Source organism: Vanessa tameamea, chromosome 22, assembly GCF_037043105.1.
Source record: "Vanessa tameamea isolate UH-Manoa-2023 chromosome 22, ilVanTame1 primary haplotype, whole genome shotgun sequence".
In the NCBI taxonomy this organism is placed as follows: Eukaryota; Metazoa; Arthropoda; class Insecta; order Lepidoptera; family Nymphalidae; genus Vanessa; species Vanessa tameamea.
In genome coordinates this window covers 8,764,698-8,777,018 of record NC_087330.1, presented here as the reverse complement: position 1 = coordinate 8,777,018, position 12,321 = coordinate 8,764,698, and the positions used below count along the sequence as shown (strand labels likewise).

At 33.7% G+C, this 12,321-nt stretch overlaps 1 protein-coding gene across 1 annotated transcript in view; it reads left to right on the top strand.

Annotated features, from left to right (window-relative positions):
* Positions 1–12,321, top strand: part of LOC113400677 (allatostatin-A) — a 241,578-nt gene that overhangs the window by 9,258 nt on the left and 219,999 nt on the right. The gene's annotated exons all lie outside the window — the stretch shown is intronic.

Sequence of the window (12,321 nt, the reverse complement as noted above, 5' to 3'; positions counted from 1 at the left end):
CGTGTGAATAAACTTTAAAGAATGTTATAGCACTTTTGTATTTAACTGTACTGTGGTGCATATCGACGTTACGTTATGACATTAGTACGTATTTTAGTTACTGGTGCTTATTTTTGTAATGTTTTTTAAACTTATTTATTATTTTTTTAATGGAATGTACTTTATCGATAGTAATTACGTGTATGTTTTATTTTGTCATATTGTGCTTAGTGTTTAAGTGCTGATTGTTTCGCACGATAATGACATTATACAGCGTGTTATTATAATATTATAATCGTACATGAATAAAAATGTTCAGTTCATCCCAATAGTGACTTTTTTAATAGGAACGGTAAATAAAACGAGTGATTCACACTGATTTCATACTTTTAATGTATTTTGTTGATCATTATATCGTTGCGATTTTTAAACGTTTTAAAATTCGTATGAATTATTTATGTATAATGGTTTTATATTGAAACCTTTTTAATAATTGCGTATGAGCTATGTCAAGTAAAAAATAAGGAACCGTTTTAATATATTCTCGATGACTAAAGATGTTTTTGTGGTCAATTATACAGGATGTTTTTTTTTAGGACGAAGAGTACAATGTACGGTTTTCACAATATTTACTGTAAACTTTTGTTTTTATATAGATGTAAGCGCTACATGTACATAATATGAACATTATTAAAACTGATTAAAGCTATATTTCAGTATATTTATTTTTTATTTCGACCTTTCAAATCCGAAATAATAAAATTAAAGTAACATTTTTTTTAAGTCAATACAACCTTTTTTTTTCAATTTACTAATAATAATCAGTCTTGTTCTGGTATTAACTACTGCCTAAAATTATCCGAATCAAATCTGGACAACACACTACTATACATTTCTAGTAGCTTATTATGTTGACAGCTGTCAACAGCAGATCAACAGCAGGGGAAAAAATCACAGTTTGACCACAACACGCGTACATTAGTACGCTGCAGTTTTTTTTTATTAAACTGATAAATTAACGTATTCGAATACTCGTTTAATAACCACACTGAGATATTTCAGAAAATAACTATAACAATATAATAGGAGCCGAATTGACCCAGTGGTTAGAACGTGTGCATCTTAACCGATGATTTCGCGTTCAAACTCAAGCACCACTGAATTTTCATGTGCTTAACTTGTGTTTATAATTCATCTCGTTCTCGGCGGTGAAGGAAAACATCGTGAGGAAACCTGCATGTGTCTAATTTCAACGAAATTCTACCACATATGTATTCCACCAACCCGCATTGGAGCAGCGTAGTGGAATATGTTCCAAACCTTCTCGTCAAAGGGAGAGGAAGCCTTAGCCCAGCAGTGGGAAATTTACAGACTGTTGATGTAATGTTATGCAAAAAATATGATAGTTGGAAAATATATCACAATTTAATTATTACATTATAAAAAAAAAATTGTTAGCAGTATTTTTTTTTCAGCATATATATATACAACGCAATGTCAGGTTGACAAACGTAACATCAATCTTATTCAGGATGTCGATCAGAGTGCGATGTTGTGTTATGTAAAACGGCGACATTCTTTAAGATCAAATTAATGCAACTTTGTATTAATTATTTATTTTAGTTTATTTAAAATACTTTATTGCACAATACATATTACAGAACAATAATTGAGTACATTAGAGAAATGAAAAATATATGTCAAATTGTGCGCAAAGGCGGTCTCTCACAGACAACCTTTGGTGATAGAAGCTTAAAACCAAAACAAATTAGTGCAGAAATAAATAGAGAGAGGGGATAATGACTATAATTTAAGAATACTAATATTAAAATATAATAATAAACTACACATAACTACATACGATTAATACACATATAATAATATAATATATATTATATATCAAAATGTATATACATAGTTATAAACTACGTATATCATACATACTTTATCAATCAAACGATGCTTTAAAATGGGCAAGGATTTAGACTTCCGAATGTCACTGGGTAGTGCATTTCAGAGTTACTATGTTATACAAGTTAATTACTATTATTTTATTTACTTTTTTATATAATAGGCAAGGGATAATGTGCCACTTGATATGATTATGTAAGAAATATGAAGATTTTTGCATCACTACTCAAAGCTCCGAGTGTTTCAACTGCAAATGGGACAAAAACATAATTTACAATAAGATATGAAAAACAAATAAGTTAAATTCAATACAATAGCTCTGTCTAACAGATCAAGACGAACTATAAAATAAACACAGTCGTGATGAAACCTCATAATACTGACCCGACTACATAAATGAGCCCTTTCTTCACCGATACATAAAACCTTTGGGGATGGGAAGAGGGGGTAATAAAGAAGTAGCCGAGAAATGAACCGATGACCTAAATACAAGTCATAAACGCACTCCCATTGTGATTTTTACTGCCCAATACTTGCCTCATAAATTTTAAGACGCTAGGGATTATATATTTTTTAAGTATATACGTATATTTACGTATATACATAAATATATACAATACTGTATAAAATTATTCAGAAAAAAACTCGGATTCAAGTTAGATCTCACTCATAAGGCGTTCTAAATCTATACATATAAAATAACAAGTCCTGACTGACTGATTCATCATCGCCGAGCGTAAACTATTAAAGTCAGGGCCTTGAAATTTGGTGAGTAGGATCGATTTATTGAGTGGACACCCACTAAGAAAGGAATTTTGGAAATTCAACCCCTAAGGGGGTGAAATAAGGGTTGAAAGTTAGTATGGAAGTCCGTAATTTTTTAACGTAGAAACATGAAAATTTACTTTTAAGATACTGAATACCATGACTATTAATAAAGCACAAGGTCAAATTTCTAAAATGGCCGGAGTAGATAAAAGAGAAGACTGTTTTTCGCACGGACATCTCTAAATAGCCTGGTCGAGAGTGAGCTCTGTAAGCAGTCTGGTGTATCTAGCCCACGAAAGTCGAAGCACAAATTAGGTCTTAAATTAACGTAATATTTTAAATGATTCTGTAATATAATCAATTTCAAAAAAATCCATCGATTGTTATGTTAAAAATGTCTTAATTTCATCGTTGAAACCGCTACACAACGCAAGTGGTAGAACAAAATAAACGACTTGTGGTCAGCGTCTATCAAGTCGGACGTGCACAAAGCCCTGCCGCCGTAAATAAAAGTAACTTCTTATTAAACACATTAGAGCGAAGGCGTCGAGTATATTTCAAATCGTACCAAATAAACTGATGTGAATGACCTTCCGAAGCTTCCTGGACGTGTTCAATCAGAGAAATCACACTAAAATAGATTCGTACTTCGTTCTTGGGTTGTGTATTTCAATGGTCAGAGAAAACTAGAAAGCGAAAATATTTTAGTCTGTGAACATAACCAGGGCCGGACCGTAAGTTTAGGGGGCCCTGGGCTAACACTACTTAGGGGCCCACCTAAGACATATCTGAACGTAGACTTGAATTAAATTAATTGAATGGGTTTGATTAAATGCAGGACTCGCAGGGTGCAAGCCCTACGATCTGTTTAATTTAATAAAGTTATAGATTCTTTCGCATTATTGTCTATTTTTGACTTTGATTTGACTTAGCAGGGCTCCCCTTGATACCCCTGGTCCCTGGGCTGAAGCCTGAACATAACCAAAAGTAAAGTAAAGCATATATAAAGGCTCTGAAACCATCACGGCTTAGTTATGAAGCAATGTTTAAACGTCAATAGCGCAATGGTTTACGTGCCGCCTGTCGATGTAAAATGGCGCGGGATCGAACCTGACCCCTTGGGCTGTTGTCGTCCCCACACCTAACACAAGTGATAAGCTTAAAAGGAGGGGTAAATAGGAATATTAGTAATTCCTTAATTAATTTGGTGCATTTATATTATTCTTTAAAAAAAATATGTATAAATAGCTCCTAGCATATATTTGAATATAACTCCGAGTTAACAAGAGCAAGTAACTTTAAGTAACACTTTCTCAATAGTTTTAATACGCTGCCTTTTATAAAAACACAAATGTACCCGCGGCTTCGTACGTGTTTGAATTTCAAAAAAAAGTTATTGTTGTAGCCTAAGTTATTCCGTATTACACCAGCTATCTGCCAGTGAAAGCGCCGTCAAAATCGGTCCATCCGTTCCAGAGATTAGCAGGAACAGACCGACAAAAATTGTAAAAAAATGTTATTTTGGTGTACGGTGTATATACATATGCATTTAGTAAAAAGCGGTTATTTTATTATTATGAACAGACACTCCAATTTTATTATATGTATAGATAGCCACACGTATACTAAATCACTATAAACAAATTAATGGAATTTTATTAAAGACAAATAACCCGATAGATTCACTTCTTATATGATTCTTCTCTTGAGGATGAGGTGTATTCCACCGGGCACCATTGTAGACAATGCGGATTGGTGCATGATATGAATAATTATACACAAATAAAGTACAAATGAATTCTCACTAGTGTTTGGTCCAGAATCACGCGTTCCAACAACGTTGAATTTAATACTATACGTTAAGCTCAGTATTCTAAACATAGTGTTGTAGTTTGTAATGATCGGTAACTTGCCAAATACCTACACAGTGCCAATAACACAAGCCACGACTATGTTTACTAAGTTTATTTATAAATCAACGGTTTTTCGCATCGGGTAGTTTTTTAATACGTCGGTTTGGAGCAATATTTAATTTAAACTAAAATTCGTTTAACTATCTCAATAACTAACACACGTGCCTTTGTAATAAAACGAGGATTCCGGTTATTAATAATATTAGTAAATAAGTTCCTTAACTTGACTAGTTATAACTTACACCGAAAGAAACTCACAAAATCAATATTATTTTCCATCGTTTCAATGACATTATTGATTGACTGATCAAGAAGTTGATTAATTTCAATTAAAATTACACGTCATTTGACATACAATAAACTGTAACATTTATTTATTTTATTAACGTGTTTTCGATATAAAAAATAACTATATGAAATAGTGTTACTATGCTTAATTTTATAATAACGCCATTGCACAGTTGACCGTAAGAAATTTAACGTTCTTGAAATATAACTGAATTTGTACCATATGATAAACTTGACAATAGTTTTTATTACAGCAAAATAAAGTACAAGGATGGCTGTGTAAAATCTCTAAGACCAACTCAGCGGGTCCAGCACTGCGAGCTTCAGATTTAAAGCCTTCAATATATTACGTTCGAGGAATCTGTATACAGTTAAAGATTATTTAATATAATTAACAATTAACGTTATATAATTAATCTTATTAATACAAAAAAATATATATATATATAATTACACATTTTTTTATAAAGACGACGTTACTGGCAACCCTGTATTATTTCTTATTGTTTTGATTTTTTTTTTTCGTAACAAAAGCAATATTTTTGAAATACTGCTACGACCTCACTTACGCAGTTGTGTTGTTTTAAATGTATTATCCAGAGACGCGCTTTATGTAAGTGGATTTTTAATGTTAACTACACATTGTACACGATTTTAATAGAAAAAATAATATATACGTCCGTCTGAAATACATGAAACGTTTCGATAAATTGCACTCAAATTTGACCTTGAAATTTATAGTAACAAAACACTTTTATGGCATACGTAGTTGGACTGGCAACTAATGGCTAGTGGTGACCATTGTCTAGCTATTGGCGTCGGAAAAAAATCCTTAGATCGCCTATGCGCCGCCAACTTTGAGTACTGAGATGTTATGCCTTGTGCCTGTAGTTACCCTGATGAGCGTACCAATATTATTTTTTAGAGTAATGTGTGATTTAGCAGAAAAACAAAAATAGTAAAATTGAAATTAAAATATTCATATGTAAAATAAACATAAATAAATTTGACGACCTCCGTGGTCGAGTAGTGTGTACACCGGTTTTCATGGGTACGCCCCTCCGAGGTCCCGGGTTCGATTCGCGGCCGAGTTTTGAGTGTTTGTGGTACCGACGTTAGTTCTGATTTTCCATAACACAAGTGCTTTAGCTATTTACATTAGGATCAGAGTAATGTATGTGATGTTGTCCAATGTTTATTTATTTATATTTAAAACATTTACATTTTTGATATTGGAAATGTACAAACATAATATATCACACGTAAATGTGGAACACCCATAATTCTTGAGCGAGCGATTGTGACGAAATGCAATTCGACACGGTTCCTCTGAAACATTTTTTAAATTACGCTTTGTGTTTCTGAACATAAATTAATGATTGTAATATTTGTAAGTTATGAACCCTAAAACGTAAACATTGCAATTCGATAATACGTTATATTGATGTTTATTTAATGTTTTATTGAAAAAAATCATTCTCTAATATTTTTACGCAAATGTATATCACACGCGCACCAAAACTCACACAAGCACACAAACATTATATTAATGAATTGAAGTAAATGAAACATGTTAAATTAAAATCGACGTACTTAATTTAATTAAAAAAGTACTTTTATTATTTTATTAATTTACATTTTTCCTAAATAAAAAATTAACTTAAATTATTATTACGTAGTAAATAAAACGTCTCATCTGTTTTCCGGAGCGAACTGTCGCCGGACACCTTTTTACCTAAATAGCTTTTTACCTCAGGGTACTAACCTACTCTAGGTTTGATTGTATCTTTATCTTTAAATATATTTATTTAATTTAGGCAATATGATTCCCAATTATAAATAATAGCATATCAAATTAGGTTGCAAATTAGAAACATTATTTATTTTTCATATAAATTATAACTTACTAACAAATCAAATGAGTGGACAAAGGATTAGACTTATAGCTATTGAAGGAAGGCTTCCACTCCAGAGCGGAGAGTTCCTCGTGCATCCGCAGTGCATCCACACGTAATACAATTAATCGTAGGAAATTCTATAAATATCACGCTGACATTTGAATACAAGATAGTAAAATGAAAGGCTAATTGAGACGAAGATTTAGTGCATATTGTGCCACTCTGGTGCAACACAACCTGTCTCAAGAATTAGCCAACTGTTCCGAAGATAAAGTGCAGTTTTTAAGTAACCACAGACGTAGTCTATTTCTTCACACTCGAAATTCAATGGGATGGCACAACAGAGTGCCAACATGGACCATATTTAGATATTCGACTTCCATATAATCTTGGCTAGATTACGAGCTGGGCTTTTAAGTAAAGCAAAAACTATTAAAAATAATTGTGTCGTGAGACACCCGGTTATATAAATAGTTAGTACATAACAGACACAATGAAATAAATGAACAAAGTTTGAGAAAAAAGTGACAATGACAAGATTGTTATTAGAACACCGTGTGAATTGAAACAGTAACAAAAAAATAATTTATATTAAACCGTACAAAATAGAAAGAGACTGGGAAATAGAGAGAGAATATTCACCCGGAAGCGGCATAACGCGTCCTTGTGTGAGGATTTCTGTCACTTCACTCCACTGTAAGCCGCGTAAAAGAACTTCGTTCCAATAATAAGTTACATCGATTTCAATTGAAGTGTTTCCTTCGATGACTGGTAAATTTTGCTCCATAAACAATTTTTCATAGTTTATAATCTCGTTGAATTTAATAATGCTTACTTATCTACTGAGATATAATACATAACATCTTGTACATAAGTTATAAAAGTTACAAATTTGCTTCAGATAACGTTCCTTAGATATTTCTTTACATAACACGCAATAAATAACTAAGTAAACACTTAACTACCAGAGAGTCGAAGAAAAATAAACTTAAGACTATTTCTTGATTCTGATTTATACATTACTAGAAAGTATTTTCTGCGAGGAATTAGATCTTTATCTATAATCATTGCGAAAGAAACTGTGTCTGTCCGTTTGTTACCCTATCACAGATTTTGATGACATTTGTGAGACGAGCTTGAACCTCGAGGAAAGACAAACTATTTTTTAACATCTAAAATTTAACGACCAGTCCCTAAACCTCAAGCGAACCCGCGGGCGACGACTAGTAACATTATATTTTTAAGAATTGGCCTGATACGGGGTATGTACCCGGGACTGAAGGATTTTAAGTCACAGCAACAGAGTGAATTAAGTCAATTCATATGTCCGTCGCCAAAATATACTCTTCACGAACGGATAGTCAGACAATACACAAAGTCAGTTTTCTGAATTATATTTTCTTAAATATTCCACCTCAAGAAATAACTCATCTCATTACGAGGAGAAGACTTTAGAGCTTATTGCACTGCACTGCTCCGATGAGAGCATATAGCAGGATTCTTTTCGACGCGAGCATTTTTCCTCAAAATATTTCCTTAAGCTGCTGCAGATAAATTGAAAATACAATTTAAATACATGAAAAGTCTGAGAGACATAATCGAACCATGTTTAGAACACGCGTAACTTAACCGGTGATCGCGGATTCAGATCCAGGCAAGCACCGTTGAATTTTTATGTCGTTAATTTGGGTTTATAATTCATATCATGAAAAAAACCATCGTGTATCCAACCCGCATTGGAGGAGAGTGGTGAAGTTCACTTGGTGGTAGAACTGCATAAGCAAGCCCGTCTGGGTACCACCCACTCATCAGATATTCTACCGCCAAACAACAGTACTCAGTATTGTTGTGTTCCGGTTTGAAGGTGAGTGAGCCAGTGTAACTACAGGCACAAGGGACATAATATCTTAGTTCCCAAGAATGGCAGCGCATTGGTGATGCAAGGAATGGTTGATGTTTCTTACGGCACCATTTCCTATGGGCGCTGGTGATCACTTACCATCAGGTGGCCCATTTGCTCGTCCGCCTGTCGATACCATAAAAAAACCAGCCAGCCAGTGTAACTACAGTTTCAAGGGATATAACATCTTAGTTCTCAAATTGGATTCCGCATTAACCACGGCTAATATTTCTTACAGGGCCTATTACTATGGATGGTGGTGACCACTTACCACCAGGTGACTGTTCACCCACCGATATCATAAATAGCCCAACCTTCTCAATAGGAAAGAAAGACCGTCGATGTATCATTGACAGACTGTTGCTATCAAACCCTGCATGCAGACATTTAAAAATCCATGTGTTTTATTCTCTGGACTCAATATTTTATTGTTCTAACCATTTGATTATACTTAAACGACAATTCAATGGATCTAAAGTACGGAATACATCTCCATATTAACCGAGCAGTGGCTACACAGTCGGTATCATAGAATGTCGCTCCAGATGTCATTCTCACGGGTAACGGTTTACGTTACCAGCCCCTCCTATTGACGTAGCAATTATGTCTCACTGTAATTAATCTTAATTCCCCGATGACTGTATGCCATGCCAATTCGAACCTTACGCCCGTAGCCATAAAGACGCGCGTTCATAATTAATTCACCGTATATTCACGTGATAAACGACGACATTTGGCCGTGCGGGAAAGAGAGGATTGTAACACCCGCGCCAGACATACGCCAAATTCCAAAGAACAAACAAATATTAAATATCACGTACCGCACAACAGTTTTTAACATCGAATTACACAAGCGTTAGTTAGTTAACTGGGACTTTGTGCATCGTACCTTTTAAGCTTCGTAATATGATATTTCAAAAATAGTAATTTATCTTTACAAACTTTATATAGAGGTAAAATTTGTTTGTTTCCTCCGCACCATCTGTACGTCCGAAAATCCACAACAGTGCGATTTATAAGACATTCTCTGCCTCTCACAGTCACTCTGTGGAACCAGCTTTCGACTTGGGAACCTTCAAGAAAAGACCATACACATTTCTTAAAGGCCGGCAATGCACCCGCAAGCCCATCAGTGTTGTAGATGACTGTGAGCGATGGTAGCCAGTTTTCATCAGATGAGCCTCCTGATCATTGGCCACCCATATTATAAAAAATATGTATATTGTTGGAATAAACATCTTAGCCGAGCGACATCTGCGTCAGGTCACATAAATATCCTTTAAAAAAAAAAAGGCGGGCGTGTTTTTTGGCGGCAGACACATTGGATCGTGATTACCATTATTATTCCGTAGTGTGATTATTGATGGTTATTTGTATTGTAGATTAAATGTTTTTTTTTTCTTTTGTGGTAGATTGATTGCTGTCGTAAATTAAAGGTCATTGTTGTAGAGGTTAGCCTATTTGTTTTTTTTTTCTTTTAATAATTCCTACTTCTGGTTCTAAAAATATATATTTATATCATATCATTTTCTTAATTAATAAATTCCACCCGTGAAAAGTCACTATTATCAAATATATTTAGGATATCTGATGAGAATTGTTTAAAGCTATTGCGACATATAATCACAATCGAAATATACAATTTACTGAACGCCTTCGAAATTGTGCACAAATTAGGTAAATATCTCTTTAAAAATATACGAAATTCGCTTAAAGTGAATACAGTATTATGTAGCTTCAATGCAGTAAACATCACCTTACCTACATTCTAGCTTTCAATGCGCTTTAGCCTGTAGGGGATATTAGCGAAATCTGTCAAGCTGACGGTTTGATATCGGGACGGTCTACAAAACAGTACCCACTCGTATCTGTAATGTTATTTACAAATCAAATTCAAATCAAATCAAAAATACTCTTTATTGTACACCAGATAAATACATAATTTAGTCACGTTTAAGAAAGATTATTATTAGTATCGGTTGTAACAATTAAATAATTATATTTCTTGAGTTCCCACGGTTGTTATAACAGTGATGTCGTATTATGACAGATCACGAATCAACGAAGGCCGAACCAACCATGATAGGTATTTATATAGACTGAGATTAGAACTGCATTATAATCAATTTTAAAGTTAAGAAGAACTAAGCGAACCAAAAAGATATATTTATCTTTTTGGTTTATATATTTGTACACATGCATAATTTTGTTTTGAAATTAACTCGTAAAATTAATTAGATAAATTCATGGATTATATTAATTGTAACTATTTAGCTATCATACGCGACTTGGTCCGCGTATAACTTTAATCTGATTTCACTAAACGTAGCTTTAGTTACTCCCCATAATTCCTCCTATCTGCCACAGAAATATCCGTCAAAACCACTCCAGCTTTTTTTCTAGATTATCCGGAACAAACAGACAGGCAAACAAAAATTTAGAAATTGCTCTATTGTTTTAAGTACCACCTACACTTTCATAAGCATTTAGTAAAACGGTTCTTATTTTGACATTACAAACAGACACTTTAATTTTATTTATTTGTTTAGTTAAACACAAATAGCTAAATATTAGGCACGTAATTATAACAAAAACTACAGTATTAAACAATACATCGAAGCAGTATGAAACAAAGTCGCTTCCTGGCGTCTGTACGCTTAAATGTTTAAAACGACGCAACGGATTTTAATACGGTTTTCATCAATGAACAGAGTGATTCAAAAGGATTTTTTTAAATAATCATCATCATAATCATTAACAGCTTGTAAATTTCCCACTGCTGGGCTAAGGCCTCGTCTTCCTTTTGCTCCAATGCAATGTGGCTGAATTTCGTTGAAATTAGACACATGCAGGTTTCCTCACGATGTTTTCCTTCACCGCCGAGCACGAGATGAATTATAAACACAAATTAAGCACATGAAAATTCAGTGGCGCTTGCCTGCGTTTGAACCCGAAATCATCGGTTAAGATGCCCATCTCGGCTCAGATTTTATATAATACATGCATATAATTTCTAGCCGGAAAACGATAACATTTTTATATCTTTATGTGTATTCTTTAATCTTAAATAATATAAATCCTCATTGTACCCATGTGACGACGGGACGCTTAGATAGTTCAACATTTAACATTCACCAAATATATCGATATAATACCAACGGCAACAGCTACACTTGCGTTACTTTTGCTCGTTCGTTAGTTTGAACGGATGTGTTGCGCATGCTTTAATGCACTGCTCATTTGGTTTTGGCGTTTTGAATATTGGAGATGATAGCTTTATTTATGTTTTCCATTAAAAATAAACATTAAATAAGTCTAACGAGCTCGTATGTCCGCGAAGAATATAGTTTAATAATAATAATAATAATAAACGTAAGACCGTATCTATTCTAATATTGTAATTGCGAAAGTAACTCTGTTAGCTCTTCACGCTTAAACTGCTGAACCGATTTAGATGAAATTTGGTATGGAGATAGTTTGAGTTCCGGGGAAGGACAAAGGCTAGACACCCCTCGAGGGGGTAAGATTGGGGTGATGGTTTGTATGCTATAGGTACAGTTTTATAAATATATATATTATACGCGGGTAAAGCCGCAGGTTCAGCTAGTAAACAATAATTTTTCATCCTTAAATTCACTGTTCTTGTTATTTGAAAATGACTATA